The 16,892-nt window shown below is 38.8% G+C and overlaps 1 long non-coding RNA gene across 1 annotated transcript in view; it reads left to right on the plus strand.

Moving 5' to 3' along the window:
- Positions 1 to 8,578, plus strand: part of LOC109144458 — a 72,954-nt gene extending 64,376 nt beyond the window's left edge. The window contains exons 6-8 of the long non-coding RNA XR_002045251.3: positions 4,779 to 4,950; positions 5,334 to 5,632; positions 5,714 to 8,578. This is a non-coding gene — a long non-coding RNA (uncharacterized LOC109144458). The remainder of the gene's footprint in view (positions 1 to 4,778; positions 4,951 to 5,333; positions 5,633 to 5,713) is intronic.
- Positions 8,579 to 16,892: the final 8,314 nt, after the last annotated feature.

Genomic DNA, 16,892 nt, shown 5'->3' on the forward strand with positions numbered 1-16,892 from the left:
GGGGAGATTAACAATTTGACATGGATGCCATTCATCCATGTGCATGGAGCCAGCACCCGGCCAATGCACGGTATGAATTCCAAATAATACATCTTCTATAGGCTTCAGGGGTACATAGGCTTTATCCAGACCATAGAGAACCAAGAATTTTACCCATGGGAAGTAAAATAAAAACAATTCAAGACAAACTGTGAGGAAAATATCACTGATAAAGTATTGCAAGAGCGTGTTTGAAGAATGCCCCTACTTTGTTGAACACTGGGGAGTTGAAATGTCAGTACAGGGAAGACCTGAACCACTTAACAAATGTTGGGTCTGAGCCTGTAAACAATTACTTGTGTGAGTGATTATCAGCACAAGTAATTCCATGAAATTCATGTCTAAACATTTGCAAAAATGTCCAAAACTGGTTTTTTACTCAGCAAATACAAGCATGTTCCCAGCACCATCTGAGGGCAGTAGGCGATATACACAGTCTGCGTAGGTATTTTTTAGTTTGTTCTGCTTAAAAGGTATTTTAAAATGTGATGCTTTGGCAACAGTAGAGGAAATAATAGGAGAGAAGGCAGAGTGTATGAGAGGGTTCATGTTCAGAGAAATCTTTCATATAAATTTGCTGCTAATTGCTTCCTTCTTCTTAAGACACCAAATGATGTCATTGATCATCCACAAGTGCTGAGGACAGCACAAGGATGGTTAAATGTATCAGTAAAGAAACATTCTTAATGAGACAAAAAGCAGGGTAAATCTTGACCAGCAAACTTCACCACTTTCCAATTTAAAGGAATATTGACCTTATCATTAGTTTTACTTATTTTTTACCTCAAAATTTGAAGGAAGAGTGAAAATCAGGTAATCATAGGGAGCTGTGAGTTGCGGTCATTCATATATTTCAGTGATCCTTAATATAATAGTTAAAATCCCAACCAGAAAAAGGATGATCTAGTTTTTCTTGCTGTTTCACTATCTCACACTGTCAAAGTTTAGTGAGATCATCACACAGTTACAGTTTTAATAAATGATCATAATAACGAAAACAGATTTACTCCAAAAGTGTTGATTCAAATTTTTTAATTCCTGTTTTGTCAAGCTGCTTTAAACAGCCAACCCTTGTTGTAAGAATATGCTAATGTGTAATTAAACTGCACTCACGTCATGCCATATGGTACATTTGAAACATAAACCACTGTTCTATTATTTGGGGAGGGTCATTTGAAAAGGAAAGGGAAAGAAAAAGAGACAACCCAGGGGAAAAGACAGTTTATCTGTCCTCCCACATTTTATAAGCCAGCTTTAGCATTAGGCGCTGTTATTCTGGATGCAATTTGAGAGTTTGGGGGTTAATGGGTCCTTAATCTTTTATTAAAGAGAAGAGAATGTGCTGATATGCAACAAAGACCATTTTGTGGATTGTGGGATTTATCCTTTAAATTAGACATAATCAAGTTTTTAGGGAAAATATTTATCTATACTATGAAGCCATGAGCAGGTAAACATGCACACATGGGGGAAGTAAGCTTTGGAGCCAGTGTGAGTTTTGCTGTTGGCTTCTGTGGGAGCAGACCCTGGTTCTCTGCCATTTTCCAATCTGATATTAACATGCAAGTCAGGATGGGTGAGAGGGAAATATAAAGAGAGAAATACTGGGCTCAGAAAGAGAGTTTGGCGGTTAGGTGCTTAATTATATAGTGGCATGTGGACAGCGTGCAAGCAGGAGTGCAGACACAGGCAAAAATTATTAAATTCTTGTTTTAATTATAGTTGATCATTTGATTGTGTGGTCATTATTGAAAATGACCTGGTATTTCATTTGGGAACCTCAGAGTAGCAGGAAGGTAAGGAGATGCTCTAGTCTAAAGCATTAGCTTCTTACTAGTAGATGTTTGTATTTTAATGTGCCTGACAGGTCACAAGTGAGATGAGTGATGGGCTCAACCTAACCTTTGCCAGATGATCACCTACATTAAAAAACCCTGCATAATTTATTAAAATAATTCAAACACATTTCTCAGTAGAGCATTCATTGTCTACTTTTCTTTTTAATGATAACCGTCCATAATGCTACCATCTGATGGCTATTCAAAGAGATGTACATTAAATTAGTTGGCCAGTGTTTTCAGCTTAGTTCCCACAATCAAAGGCACAGGTCCTCAGAGGTATTTTAGTTTCTAAAATAAAAATAACTCCTCCTCAGCACTCATCAGGACTTGCATGCGTCCACTCCCAAAATCCAACCTGTTTTGACTTTGGTAGGTACAAGCAAAGAGGCCAAAAGCTCAACAGTGTTCTACTCAATGATGTGGTGAAAAACAAACACCTCTTGAAGTGAACACTTCAAGGCGAGATTGTGGCAAGAAGCCTGGGCTGCTATGTAGAGAATTTTAGTTTTCAGAGTTGGCAGGTGGGAGCCTTTCAATGCAGGGTTATTGCACTCACAAATATGTTTCTGGCCTCGTGGGAAGAAACACACTACATAAAATTCTGCTGCAGCATGAAAGAGTTGAAAGGTTTCTTTCACATGATGTAACCTCTCAGGAAATCTAACCTGACAAACAAAATAAAAATACCCTCTCCTCTCCTTCATTAACAAGAAAATAACCACCTTGTTAACCAACTGAGAGTGTAATATGTTTTACCTCAGCTCTGCAAAGTACCTGCTTATCTTAAAACATGTTTCAAACCCCATTCCTATTCTGCAAGGCAAGAAAATAGGGTGTGCAACTTAAAACATTTACAGCCATCGTTTCACTTGATAAATCAGTTCTAGTGAGAACCATGTGAAACTGTTAATGGCATTGAGGCCTCCACCACAAGCCCACGAGAACTGAAGGGCAGCAGGAGGTCTGGGTGTTGTCTGCCCACCACTCGTCCTGTTTTTCATACATGCCCAGGTTAAACTCTTGGCCCCACTGAAACAAAGGATGTTTTTGATTACTTGGATGGGAGCAGTCCTTTCCCCATAGACTTTAAGGATGACAGTCATCTTGACTGGTCTATTATGACCCATCCAGGAAACCCTGTGTTAAACTCAGAACTTGTGTCTGAACTAGGTACTTTAGGAACATATGCAATGTTGGTTTAGAGGTTTTAAATAGAGGAGCATTCATTGTATACCTATTAAAGTTATTCCAAAGGCTAATTACTCTCACTCTTTAAAGACTGAATCTTACTTCCTGTCTTAATTTGTATATATTCAGCTTCCAGATGTTGGATACCGCCATGGTCTAAAGAACTCACTTCTATTAAAATACCCATACCCATTTATAGATCACAATCAAAACAGCTCTTAATATTTTCTCCAATAAACTGAGGAAACTGAAATTTACACAATTTTTGACAGGAGAAAAAGTTTATTGGCCAGCTATCACAGAAAAATATTTTTAAATGGAAAAGGAATAAGTAGCAAATTTGGATCAAATTTGAATATAGTCATGGCAAAATGGATTTATTTTAACATGTGTGTTAATATAATTGCATTATATATTTAAACAGGTACCACTGTATTGTCCTGACAGTAAGATGGCACAGAGTCTTGCACTGTTGAAAGAATTATAGCACTATTTTCAAGATGTAATAAAATGGAGAAAAAATATCTAAGACAATTGCCCAGGGAAGACAGAATCCATAGGCTGCTGGCCCAGAAGAAATAAATGATCCTTCAAAGAAAAAAAAAAAACTTGAAGGAGAATAGAGAATGAGAAGTCTGGCAAGAGGAAGGTGTTCCCTTGCATTAGAAAATGTGTCGTAATACTTGCATTCACAAAGAAAGAAAAATAAAGAAGTCTTTGTCAAGTCCTCCTCTGCTAACAGGAACTGCAATGGGAGAAGTTGAGAAAAGAAGAGTGTGAAATGAAACATGACTGAAGATGGGGATAGGGTCTCTAAACTTGAATGAGGAGTTTGACATGTACTTGGGGTTTGAAAGGAAGACAATAGACAACAGAAAGAAGAAATTACTTGCCTGCTGCAGATTACCAGAAGAAGATTATTGCATTGTATTGCAATATTTTAGACAGAATGGAGAAAAGAAAAACGAAAAGACTAGTAAGGCTGAATACAAAATTAACTAGGACAGGAGAGGGTGAAAAACAGGTAGCTTTGGAAACAGTAAGAAAGGAAGACTTCAGAATAAGCAAGGGTTTAAAGACATGGAGTGGTCATAAGGCTGCTTAGAAGAAGGGGAACTTCTGGAGTAGAAATCATCCACACAGACAGCTGCAGCTATAGTTTCAGGAATAGTACTGTCCCTGAGCATGCTTATGTCCTCAGGGAAAGGGAAATGGGAAAATGAGAACTGATCAAAGGAGATAACAAAAGGACAATAAGATAAAATCCAAGAAAGATGGGTGCTCTTGAAGTTAGTAAGTTGAAAGGGAAAGGGTGGCAAGAAAAAAATCAAGAAGTCAAAGAAGTCCCCATTACATGGGAAAAGAAAAACTTGGATTAGATTACTTCCTTGCAGAAAAGCAGGTTACAGTGTTGGTTGGAGGGGATTAACAGGACAGAAGAAGTTTATGCAATTGGCAGACTAAGGCTAACTCTATTCATTAAAATTGCCAACTTCTTAGCCAGAAAAAAATTTTCAGAGATAAAGGAAGTTTAGTTATCCCATTTCCCCACCACATTCCTCTGTTTCACTGTCCAAAATGCAAGTCTATTAGGAAAGAGGACTGGTGTGAACTAACATATCTACAAGACAATATTCCTTATTCTGCCAAGATTTCTGGAAATTTCAGACCCTGTGAAGATAAGGATAATGACACTTATATTTCTTTCAGGGTGGTAAAAAGCTTTGAAGCTTCTAAAAACTGAAATAAAAAACTGGAAGCGGGAAGAAATGAATCTATTTAGTGATGAACAGGTTCAACTCTCCTATGGATTATGTTACCAATCAATCTTATCTGAAGATATGGTATGACCTACCAATATGGATTAAATTAACAACAGCAGGTAAGAATATTCTTGATGTTCTCTATAAATGCATGATATTTACAAATTATTAGATAGATCTATAGGCAATATACTTACTCAATATGAACAATACAAATGTTTTTACTTGGACATAACTTGAAGTAATAAGCTGTAGAGATTTGTCACCAGGGCTGTTCTTCTGTATCCTTTTTAATGAATTCCCAGCCCATTGTCCAAATTTACCTTAAAAAAACCCAAGCATTTAGAATGTACAACAAAATGATTGACAAAGAGAAGTTGCTTCTTTGCTATAAGTGCTAAAAAAGATCTCTTCCCTGCTTTTTTAACTGTGAAGTGTGATTAAGTCACAACAGTCTTATGTGTATGATGCAGTAGTTTCCATTTATTGTTATCCAAAACAGAATCACAGAGAATCACAGAAGTGGTAAGGTTGGAAGGGACCACTGTGGGTCATCGGGTCCAAGCACCCTGCTTAAGCAGGGTCATCCTAGCCTTGCTGAAGTCAAGGTAGACAGTATCCACTGCTCTCCCTTCATCCATCCATGGACTGGCTTCATCATAGAAGGTAATCAGGTTGATCAAGCATGATTTACCTTCTTCAGTGAATCCATGCTGACTACTCCTGATCATCCTCTTGTCATTCATGTGGATAGAGATGGACTCCAGGCTGAGGCACTCCACCACCTTTCCAGGGATTGAGGTGAGGCTGACTGGACAGTAGTTTCCTGAGTCCTCATTCTTGCCCTTTTGGAAGACTGGGGTAACATTTGCTTTCTTCCAGTCCTCAGGCACCTCTCCAGATCATCATGACCTTCCAAAGATGACCGTGAGCAGCCTAGCTGTGGTGTCTGTCAGCTCTCTTGGCACTCTTGGATGCATCCCATCAGGGCCCATGGACTTGTGGATGTCAGGTTCACCTGGGTGTTCTCTAACCCAATCCTTCTTGGCCAAGGGAAGCAGAATACCAGACTCAAGAACAAGCAAATCCAAAACTGATTTGGAAGGAGTGAATTAAGCTATCTTGAAAGAAGACTGAAATGTGAATAAAGTGCAACAGATGTATTGTTCTTCAAATAGTTTTCTTGATTTGAAGGATATATTTCTAGTGTAGTATTGTTTGGAAAGTTAGGTCACAGTTTCGGATTTGTATTGACTTTGTATGAATGGTGTGTTTTACTTTTGTTCTTCCTTTGCATCTCCATATTCTATCTTGATTTCAGCTTCATTCTGAAATGCAGTTAATTCATACCATAGTGCAGGTAAATGGGAACACATTGCGCTTAGCAGCCTGTGGAAGAATCAAGCTGTATCTTGTAAAACGCTGATGGTGAAACATTGTCGATGGCCTCTCTCAGTGAGCTATCTGTTCTCAAGTATTCAAAGAAAGAAGCAATTTCAGTTATAGAGATACATTATGTCCTTATTTAAGGGGAAGGAATCAGTTCCTGATTACTCAAACACATCTGAAAAATGTGAACTTAAATACTATCAAATTACCTTTGTATGGTGGGGGGGGAGGGGGAAAGTGATTTTTGTGTACTGTGAAGCAAATTTTCTGTGTCTGTCTAGGTGCTTTTATTGAAACGTGTAATGACCCACTACAAATTATTCTCCTGAGTAGATTGTGTGGGCTTGAGAGCCTGTAGGTCATCCTAAAAGTCCTAACCAACGCAGGAATGTCTTCTGCAAAGGGTTACTAAACGCTTTGTCTCATCTAGTTTTTAGTTGATTGGGCAATGACAGCCTTACAGTTTCCCCTGAGAGATCTTTTCATGTAACATCAATTCCACATTAAGTCATTTCTGTTTCTCATTCTGTTGCCCTATAAAACTTTCTGTGGGGCAAGGGAAAAATAATCAACATGAATGGAAAAGGCCCACGTCACATTTAATTAAAAATATTTCCACCCTTGGAATGAAAAGGTATGGTGATAACTGGAGTCACTGGGGAGTCCTGCCTAAAAAGTGTTGGCACCATATCACCTTATTTCAGTACAGATAGAAAATTGAACAAAATGTGCAATTATGTCTTAAACAAAAGTGTGGTGCTAGACATCAAATGCATGTAGCTGAAGCAACATATGAACACATGGCATCTTTGCTAAGTAATTTGCTCTTAATTGTCAGCACATTTAGTACTGGCATTTTTAGATACATTTTTGGTTCATTCTCTAACAAATGACTCTACACTAATTGTTCCTCCCAGCAATTTATTGCACAGCTGGGAGACCAAGTTGCAGAATTGCACACACACGATCTTGTATTGAATTCATTTCTTGAAAATGTTTAAAATTCCATGAGGTAGTCAAGAATTATTTTAATTGCAGTGTCTACAGTGAAAATATGGAAATAATTAAATGTCTTGCGGGTCAGGTAAGGTACAGCTTCCAGAACCTATTGCTTAGGAATGTTTCAACAACTGTAATAGTGTAAATCAAGATATCTTTTAGTAATGGGGATAACTGTGACATTTCAGAGGATCTCTTAAATGCTTATTTTTATTTAAAAGGTGAACATCTGCTAAGGTAGCAAACTCATCTGTATGCAAAAGAATTATCTTTCTGAGGATCTTTCCATTATGAAATACCTGTCATGATTCTCTTGTACAAATCTGTTAGGTCTCACAAATCTTTCTCTCATGTCTTTCCTAAGGGGCACTTATCTTCTCTGATGAGAGATAAATGTTCATAATTTTAAAAAAAAGAAAGTTTTAATTTTAAGCAGAGCAAAGTCTAAAGGCTTACTAAAGAGTATTAGCTGGAACAATATAAATGGAGATGGATCTTTAGAAAATGGGTTGCCTACTGTATGTGGGATTAGCTTTCAAGAAGTGCTGATGTCACATTATAAGTTGGGAACAAATTGCTAACAAGTCTTTCCCTCTTAGCTCATGAATCACACTGCTCTGATATGTCAAATCACATCAAGAGCAATCAGTCAAATTAACTGACATCATGAAGTGCTTAGTGAATTTTTCTTTTTCTTTAGGAAAATGATCTCATATCTCTCCAACTTTACACTGAAAGCAAGATCTTGAGAAACGGAGGGGAAGTGGTTGTATGAAGTTGGAATATATCTTTTCATCTGAAGTGAGAAAATTCCTGATAAATTCTTCAGGGCCTCGTGGTTTTTAAATTTTTTTTTTTAAGGCTTTATCATTGTAAGAGTATTTTCATAATTAAAAGTACTTTGTGCTTTTAGTAGTCTGTGAAATGTAAGTAGCATGCATTACTGCAGAGAGTTAACATCACCTGTATACCTTTGCATAGAGTGAGCCCTTTGAAATACTGACCTCATTCTGAATACCTATTTTGCAAGCTGTAACTTTTCCGTTAGCAGGAGGACTTGGTGATAACAGGATGAATTCACCTGGTCAGAAGACTTGGACCTGTGAATTGCTTGGACTGGAAAGCCCTGTTACTGCTAGCACAAGCCAATGCCTGCTGTAGAGCCACAGCAAACACAAGGTCACAGAAGCTGAAGTTGGACTTGGAAAGATCCATATGGCTTCACAGCAATGACTGAGATGATGGAAAAGAAGCCTTCAGTACAGGTATAGTTCAACACTGAAGTGACCCTGGTGATAATCAACATCATAAAACAGACCTGCAAGAATGTTAAGTCCTATTCACACACATAAAAAGAAATAGCTGGTTTGGGGCAGAGGGGGTTAGCGGTTTGTTTGTTTGGGTTTGGGGTTTTTGGGGGGGTTGGTTTAGAGTTTGCTTTGGTTCGGTTTATTTTGCTGGGTTTTTTCCCATGTACCTAAATCTTTCCTACAGCTTCCAAGATGGTTGTGTGCAAAAAGTATACATGCAAAAATCATAGCTAATCAAATATTTGCACATGCCCTCTCTAATTGTAAAATTAGAGTAAAAATGTATGCAAATTCAGCATTATTTTAAATTTTATATCATGTTCAATAATATAAAACTTTTTTTTAATCTTGCTTTCATCAGCTAACTGGGTTTTTAAACTATTCAAAACTCTGGTTATACCATTTCTTCCATTTTAAACCACCTAAGAAAGTGATTAGCTAGTGTATTTTTACTGTTGGCTGTCTTCTCTGTGTAATCCCTTTTTTTTTTTTTAACACAGCACATAAACATCCCTTTTGGTTTTAGCTATGAAGGGCAATCTAAGAGAATAAATGCAGCCCAAGCTAAATTGGCATTGCTCTGTCAGTGTTACTGAGTGGTGTCTGCTTAACCTAGAGTTGAATTTCCATTGATTTCAATTGAAGAAGGGCTAAGGTCCTTAATGAAAAAGGAGTAGAACCAAATAGTTCTTAACTGAACAGTTTTGGATTTGTATTGTTCCCTCATAAATTTGCAGGCTGAAATCCTAAATCGTGTAGATCACTTATCAGATTGTATTATCTGCTGATGTTCAGCATCTGTTACCTAAATCAACAACTCTGAACAGCAAGACTGCAACTTTCTATAAATCACAGTTTAGTTAAAATAGCCTGTTACCTGCATGATACAGGGAGAGGCACAGCTCCTGAGTGAGTGGAACGGGAAGTGGAAGGGCTGGGAAGCCCAAGATGGTGATTGTGTCATATGATGGAGTACCTGCTACTAGGGAGGGACTAAATAGCCTTCCTCTACCCTGCTGTTCTGTCCCTTATGGTCAGAGAACATAAAAACACCTAAAACACCTGATTTAATTTTTTGTAAATAGATTTTTGCAAATTATTTCAGCTGACCAAACAAAGGTTTTGCTGCTCTGATGAAAATTCAGGTTTTTTCCATCCATATCAGCTGTTACAGTTGAAAGATAATCTATTCCTATAAAACTTATCCTCAGGCCAGCACTGCTACCTAAACTAATAAAGGCAATGCTGTAGTTGGCAAGTAGTGGCCAAATGCTTTATTAACTCAGTTCATTTCAGCAGGCTAAAAGTGACCAGCCTTATCACCTGAAGAGGTAATGTCTATGCTGAAGACCTTCACTCTCCTAGCATCCTGGCAGGAAAAATCCCACCGTTTATACACCTGACATAATGAAATGGGGAACATGAGTAACTAAGGGCTTTTGTCTGCAACAAGATGCTGAGGGAAGCAAAAACTAGAAGAATTCGTTCTGATCTGCCCCTTGAAAAAAAAAAACGGCTTAGAGTGGTTGCATTGTGAATGGTCATAGTAATGGTTGCTGAGGGAGAGGACCAGCCTTGGAGGTCCCTTTGGTTATGTGTTCTGGGCCAGCCAGAGAGGTGCTGCCCACAGCCACGGTGAGTGCCTGAGTTGAGTTTTGCCCTGAGAGGTGTTTGGACTCTCACTCAAGCAGTCCTTCCCTAGGCTGCCATGAAGATTATGTCCTCTGTGCACACGGGATGGAGACTGCTCCTGCTCACCCAGCAGGATCAGAGATTTTGTTTTCCTCATCATCAAAACTCAAGCCAACTGGAGCCCAGCTAAAAAAGCTGCAGCTGCAGCAGGGCCAGGACTTAACTCAGAGAATCTTATTAAATATATTTTCTTCTGGAAATTAGAGTACACTAGCCGATATTTTAGTTAACCTTTGTGATGACATATTTATTCTGGTGCACACAATAATTTCTTATCACAAATTTTTTCCATATGGAAACTTTAGACATTTCTATTTCCAGAAAAGGCCTCAAAAGGATTCTGTTCCCACTTTTCTGTAGAAGTGTGATTATATTTGTAACAATTAAAAATGCAGTTCCCCTTGGGAAAATGTCAGTGGTAATTATCACACTGATGATTCAGAGAATGCTTGCTTCTACAACTGTCTCTTGATAAATTGCTGGTACTTGTTTGACACTCTCAGTTCTCTTGTTTGATTAAATAATCGTAAGATAAAAGATCATCACTTCATAGTCAGATGTCAGTCTCCTTTCATGCTGAAGTGCATTACTCTTGCTGTTAAAAATGACGATCACATCACTATGTGAAAGCCAAAAAAGCTTCCAAGAGCTCATCTGTGTGGTTCATAGTGTGTGTCAGCAATAACTAGAAGAGCTATACACCTAAACTCATCTCTACATGCATGGAAAGTGCGGGGATAAAATCCTTGCCTTATTTAGCAGCAGTACATACCAATAACGAAACCTTCCATGGAGCTGCTAGTATTTCCTCAACTCTTGTTCACTCTTCTCTGGGTTTGATTATGCACTAGGCTTGCAACTCCTGCTGACCACCTTTATTATACCACTGACTTCAGTGGGTGCTAGGTCAAACTTATCATTTCTTTTCAAAAATAGATCTTACTTCCCCTGTAGTCCCAAACCCTACATGTCCCACATCTTCACTTCTCTCCTTGAAATCCTGCTCACTCAGTCATTCCTCAGTTGTTGTTCTTTGTCTTGACCTTCATAGCAGACACCACATGTAAATACTAATGCTTACCAGCATCTTATTAGCATATCTTGAAGTGGTAGACCACTGTAAACCTTACTGCACCTTTTCTTCTTCCTTTCATTACCAACATGTTTTCCAATGTTGTCTAACCGAGACCAAAAGCATTTCAGAACACATTCTCAAAATAATACATGTTGTAAAATAGTGCTACTTTGTCTCAAATTTCAATCTTTCAGTAGCTGATTGTGGCTCTGGTTTTTTCTCTTCTTCGGCATTATTTTTGAGTTTGCCTATTGCTAAAGATGCAGTTTCTAACAAACATGTAAGAAATTCTCACATCCCAGGCCAGAGCCTTCACAGTTGTTTCTCCCAGGAAATTTTGTTTGTTCGTTTTCTCAGCCACAGGCCTATTGGTATACTTAATTCACTCTGACAAGCAGTGAAGCATGTTGGTAGTTTTCTTATACTGCACTTCATTTTCACTACCTTTCTGTCAATATGAGACACAATATACTGGTTCCTCTTTTTTTTCTTTTTTTTTCTTTTCCCTGATCTCTCCCAGTAAACAAACTTACTATCTCTTTAACCTCTGACAAGGAACAGTCTTTCATGGAGCAATGAATGGATCAGCTTTCCAAAAGTGGTTCAGCAGCAGTGATTCTGGGTTATGGCCTTCTTTGAACTCTTGATCCATCATATCTGATGTGCTGTCTAGCCCCTTGACTGATTTTCAAATCAGTCTGTAACTGCACGGGAACCACCTACACATTTGGCCAGACAAATCACATGAGCAGATGTGAGGTGACCCAAACAAGGTACATAAATGATGTGTTTGGGATCAGATTCAGTTGCCCACTGTGCTAAATGCCACACAGACGCTAATTGAAAAGACAGCACACACTCCAAGAAGCTTCAGTACAGCAATTGAGGACGGAAATCAGAACCTAGGAAGTGGGAACAACAGAAGACAAAAGAAGCATAAAGCAGTGTTTGGAAACTAAGAGAACTAAAGAATATTAAAGAAACACCTTAGAAGTTGCAAGGCTAAATAACCAAAGTCAGGAAACACAAAATATTACACTGTTTCACTCTACCCTTTCTTATGTGACTGTGTGCTGGTTTTCTCAGCAGAAATATTTTGTCATTCAGGTAAGAGGTTGTTGACCTAAGGCAAGTACTTACTATTTTGTTTCTTTGCACTGCTCACTGTGTGCTCTCAGAGTGCACTTACTGCATGTCATTCAAATATTTGCCATGAAGAAGGAATTATTCATGAACTTTGCCGTCATATTTCTCACTTCAGGATCCACAGTTTCACAACAGCTGCAGCAGCCCATTATGATAACCAAGCAATGACCTCATCTAGCCAAGTTCTTGGTAGCCCTTCTTGTAGAGCTTACAAAAAAGTCTGTCACTTTTTGATCTGATGGTAGAAATCCATCATAGATATTAAGAAGACCCTGGGATGGTTCTTGCTAACATCTGGGATAGATCCCTGGTCATGAAGCAGATGCCCTGTGAGAGCTTGCTTCAGCCTACTGGTGAGGCAGGGGAATGGTCATGACCTTGGGAACACATTCCTGCAATATGAAAGACTGCCAGTCTTCTTCTGAAGATGGCTTTGGTGGAAGAGTGGAGTTGGTGTTTTGTGTCACAGAAGACTGAGCAGTAGAAAGGCCTACAAGATGGGAAAGCGGTCTGGCATCAACTCCATGCAAGAACAATCTTCAGGAAATTTACAGCCACATCCAAAGACTGTTTCTTGAAGTAAAAGTTAGGCAGAAGCCAAGCACAACCTCTAAACTCCGTATGTTCTTTCCTTTTTTTATTGTACAGTTTCCCAAGTGCCAAGAGTTGCATCTTCCATCCCAGAACTGTCACAAGTCAGCAGTTCTGAAAATTCATCACACGTGACTCCTACAGTAGAACAGGACCTGCTGTCTGTCCCCACATCCTCTAAGAGGCTCAGTCAGGAAAGTGTTGTAGTTGTATTCTGCCATCACCAAGAGGATCTGTCTCAATCTAAAATGCCATAGTTCATTTCAAAATTTATCTGAGAAATAAGTGCCTGTTTTCATATATATATATATGTGTGTGTGTGTGTGTGTGTGTGTGTGCCTGTGCTTTACTCTCCTAAGTAGATTTACACCCCCCATCTCATTCTTCTCAGGCTAGTGCCTTTGTTCCCAAGCTGTGGAATGTTCTGAGGTAGAGGGACTTTCTTGTGTCACAGCCCAAGGAAGAAGTCATGATTCAATGGGTCAAAGACTGAGAAAACAAGAGATGATGGCTTTGTAGCCCACTCAGCCTTAAAATACTCCTACAGACCTCTTGAGAGCCATAATTTTTCAATGACTTGCAGGATGGCAAGTTTGGGGAGCATCTCAAAGGGATGATAAAAGGTGCAACCTTGAATAAAGGCCACAAATTAATAAAGGCTGTCAGATTTCAAGATAGGGGAGAGATGACCTATGTTTTTCCAAATAAAAGGTCAGCTGAAATTTTTAGCATGGGAAGAACACCATGTTTTTCTCCATATTCCTTCTTGGAAGTGACAGTTATTTTCTGCATAAATATGTGTGTATATATAAATTCACCATGCACTGTACACCCAACATAGAAAATTTCTATGGTGTTTGGCAAAGTTGAAAGTTACTCTAAGGAAGTTCATATCATGGGAAATATTGGGCAACCACAGTAACAGGCAGGGTGACCCATCCAGCCTACAATAAAACACATGGCTAGAGAGCATCATGCACTCATAGATTTTCTGTTTCACATCAGTGACCACATATTTCAGCAAGGAGCTAGTGAGAAAAAGTAAGTGTGGGAAAGGGGAATATGTAGCATATATCTGTTCCTTAGAAAATATATTGTACTGCTACCTGCAAGAATATATGATCTGTGGGCCAGCAACTTGATTTCCAAAAAAGAGAGGAGCATTTTTTCCTGAGCTTAAGCTGTGAGCTGGGACGGGATGTCAAAAGTGGGAACAAATAATGTGGAATGGTTAGGTTTACCCCTGTGGTGACCCTTATGCCTTTCTCAGCTATGACACAACAGGTGAAAGACCCCTTATAGTAAGTGGGAGGGGAGCAGAAAACGCTTAAATTCTGGTGCTTGCAAGATGATAAGATCAAGCTGAAATCCTATATAAAAGGTATGCAGAGACACCATTAAGTAAAATGCTGGCAGTTGTGAAAGTTGCTTGCAAGGAAAACCACTGTTTGCACCATGCTAGTTCAAGGAGGCAGGGTTGGTCTTTCAGGGACATGTTACAGCTAATGGCTGCTTGCAAATCCTGCAGTCGCTTAACTGCTCACAGTTTAGAGGAAAACATATTTAGGGTTTTATTGACATACACAGAGATGGCAACTGATTCAGTTATGAGCAACAGAACAGCTCTTGCTCCAAAACTGCAGGTAAGTGTTACATTGCTTAAGTGTCTCCAGGCTGGGCTGCATCATTTCCATACAGAATTTCCCCAGATGGGAGTACCACAAGCAAATGTTGTTACAGAAATTCTTTCTGGTGTAATTTGTGGTTTGGGTGAGATTTTTGAGAACTGAAAGTGTTCTTCCTCAACATTTGAAAGGTGAGGTTTATTTATTTCACCAAAGCTATATAGTAGCTTTAAAACAGCTTGTCTGAACTTTTAAGTCCTTGTGAATTCTGAAAAAAAAAAAAAAATCAGACTCTTCTACACATAGACAATTTGGCTTCTGCTCTTGGAGATGTGCTGTGTATGCACACACAACAGTCCTTGAATAAGTAAAATCTGTAGTGTTGCATTTACTCTGATTAATGAAGAGAAAAGCATTAGATCTCCTGAGTCCTTAAATGCTGTTCTGTAATTATGCTACAACTGATCTGTATTGTTTCAGCTGATTATTTATCTCATTTCCTCATGATTGTCTGAAGTTGCTTCTTTAAAAATTAGGTCTTGCTATTAACAACTATTACTAATTACCATGATAGAAGACCTGTGTCTGCAGCAGAAAATGGTGCACTTACAAGTTCTGTTTTATCCACCTCTGGTTTAAATTCTTTGTTGCTGCTATTCTCTGCAAGCTCCAGGGATGATCTGAAAGGTAGTGCACTTATTAATAGTACTTCAGACCTTGTTTTGTGCAATGTTGAGGTTTACAGATAGATGAATAAAAGCATACCATTTAAAATGAAAATGTCAGAAACAGGAAGAAAGTTGTACTAGACCCAAATGTTTGGACTAAAAACTCAAGGCTTCCTTAAGGGAAATGAATGAGTATTGCAGAGAACTGAATCTGATTAGGATGAAAAAATCATTGCTAAATTCTAAAGTATGTATCTACTGAGAAGGGCATAAGAGTGATTTCAAGGTGTGTACCTCCTCACTACACTTTTGAAAAAACTACCTCAAGCATCTGACAGAACAGGGAGATCTAGTATCATAGGCTTTGTTACAAATACTAACGGCATACCAAAGCTGCTGTAAAAAAAGGTAGCGGGAGATTTAGAAGTACCTCAGGTCCCAGCAGTGAATCCAGAAGCTGGCATTAGGTACCACAACTTCCTCTCCAAGGGCACAGAGGAGAAGGCACAAGCACAGAGAGACATCCCTTCCTGAAGTGGAACCTGCATCCTGGGAGCGGACTGCTGTGCAGTCATGTCTTCCATTGGGGAGCAACTGGATTACACCATATACTCTTTCTGCCTGTGTGTGAGGGTTTCCTTTAGGAAAAAAAATAGTTATTTTTGTACAGCCTAGTCTCTCAAACTGTTTGGATCCTTAATTCCTAGTCTTTGTTGCCTTGATTCTCTTTGTGTTAATGTTTGGGGTCTGGCAGCAGCCGAATAAAGTGTTTCTGGGATTAGGCAATTGCTGGACAGAGCTTCTTTGGGGGATAGATACACTGGCTCCGCTAGAGTTAAGCCTGAGATACCTTTACTGATATGTAGATAGGCCTAGCATGAGGGGCAGAAGGGATTTTAAAATTACACCACTGGAAATACAACAGGAGAGAGAAGAAGTAGTGTTCTCTTACCTATAAAGTCCTACTGCAAAGAGAAGAAAGAAGGATGCAGAACTAGTGAATGATTAGGAGCACAGAAAAGTTTAATGTAGGTATTTTAAGTGAAGCAGATAAATGCAAGAGGAATTAGATGTGTTATACAAAGCATCAAAAATAAAACCCATGAACAAAACAGCTCTTTCAAGGAAATAAATTATGTTTAGCAGAAACTACCTCCTTGTTGAAATGTCTGTCCCATTAAGTCGTCAGTCTGTGTGGTAAAGCCAAAACACTTGAATGTTAACAGACTAACAGACTAAACAAAACTATCTGTGACAAAATAAAGGATAACTAGGCCACCACAACTTTAATGCAAGAGACAAATTCAAAGTTGCAAAGGTATTTGAAACACAGCAGAAAGCATGTTTTCTTAATCCAAGTATCTAATAAGCGCTGAAGGAATGAAGCATACAATTGGAAACACATGCCCAAACGATGTGTGACTGCAAGGGGAAGCATGGTGTAAAGACCGGCTGTGTTTCCAATACCCCTGGAGAGAATTGACGCCATGCAAAGGTGTTGGCACCAGTCTCTGATAGGAAAATGCAGCTGGAGGATGAAGCTGTGTTAATGAAACAAAGGTTTTA

This window comes from Corvus cornix, chromosome 2 (genome assembly GCF_000738735.6).
Source record: "Corvus cornix cornix isolate S_Up_H32 chromosome 2, ASM73873v5, whole genome shotgun sequence".
Taxonomy (NCBI): domain Eukaryota; kingdom Metazoa; phylum Chordata; class Aves; order Passeriformes; family Corvidae; genus Corvus; species Corvus cornix.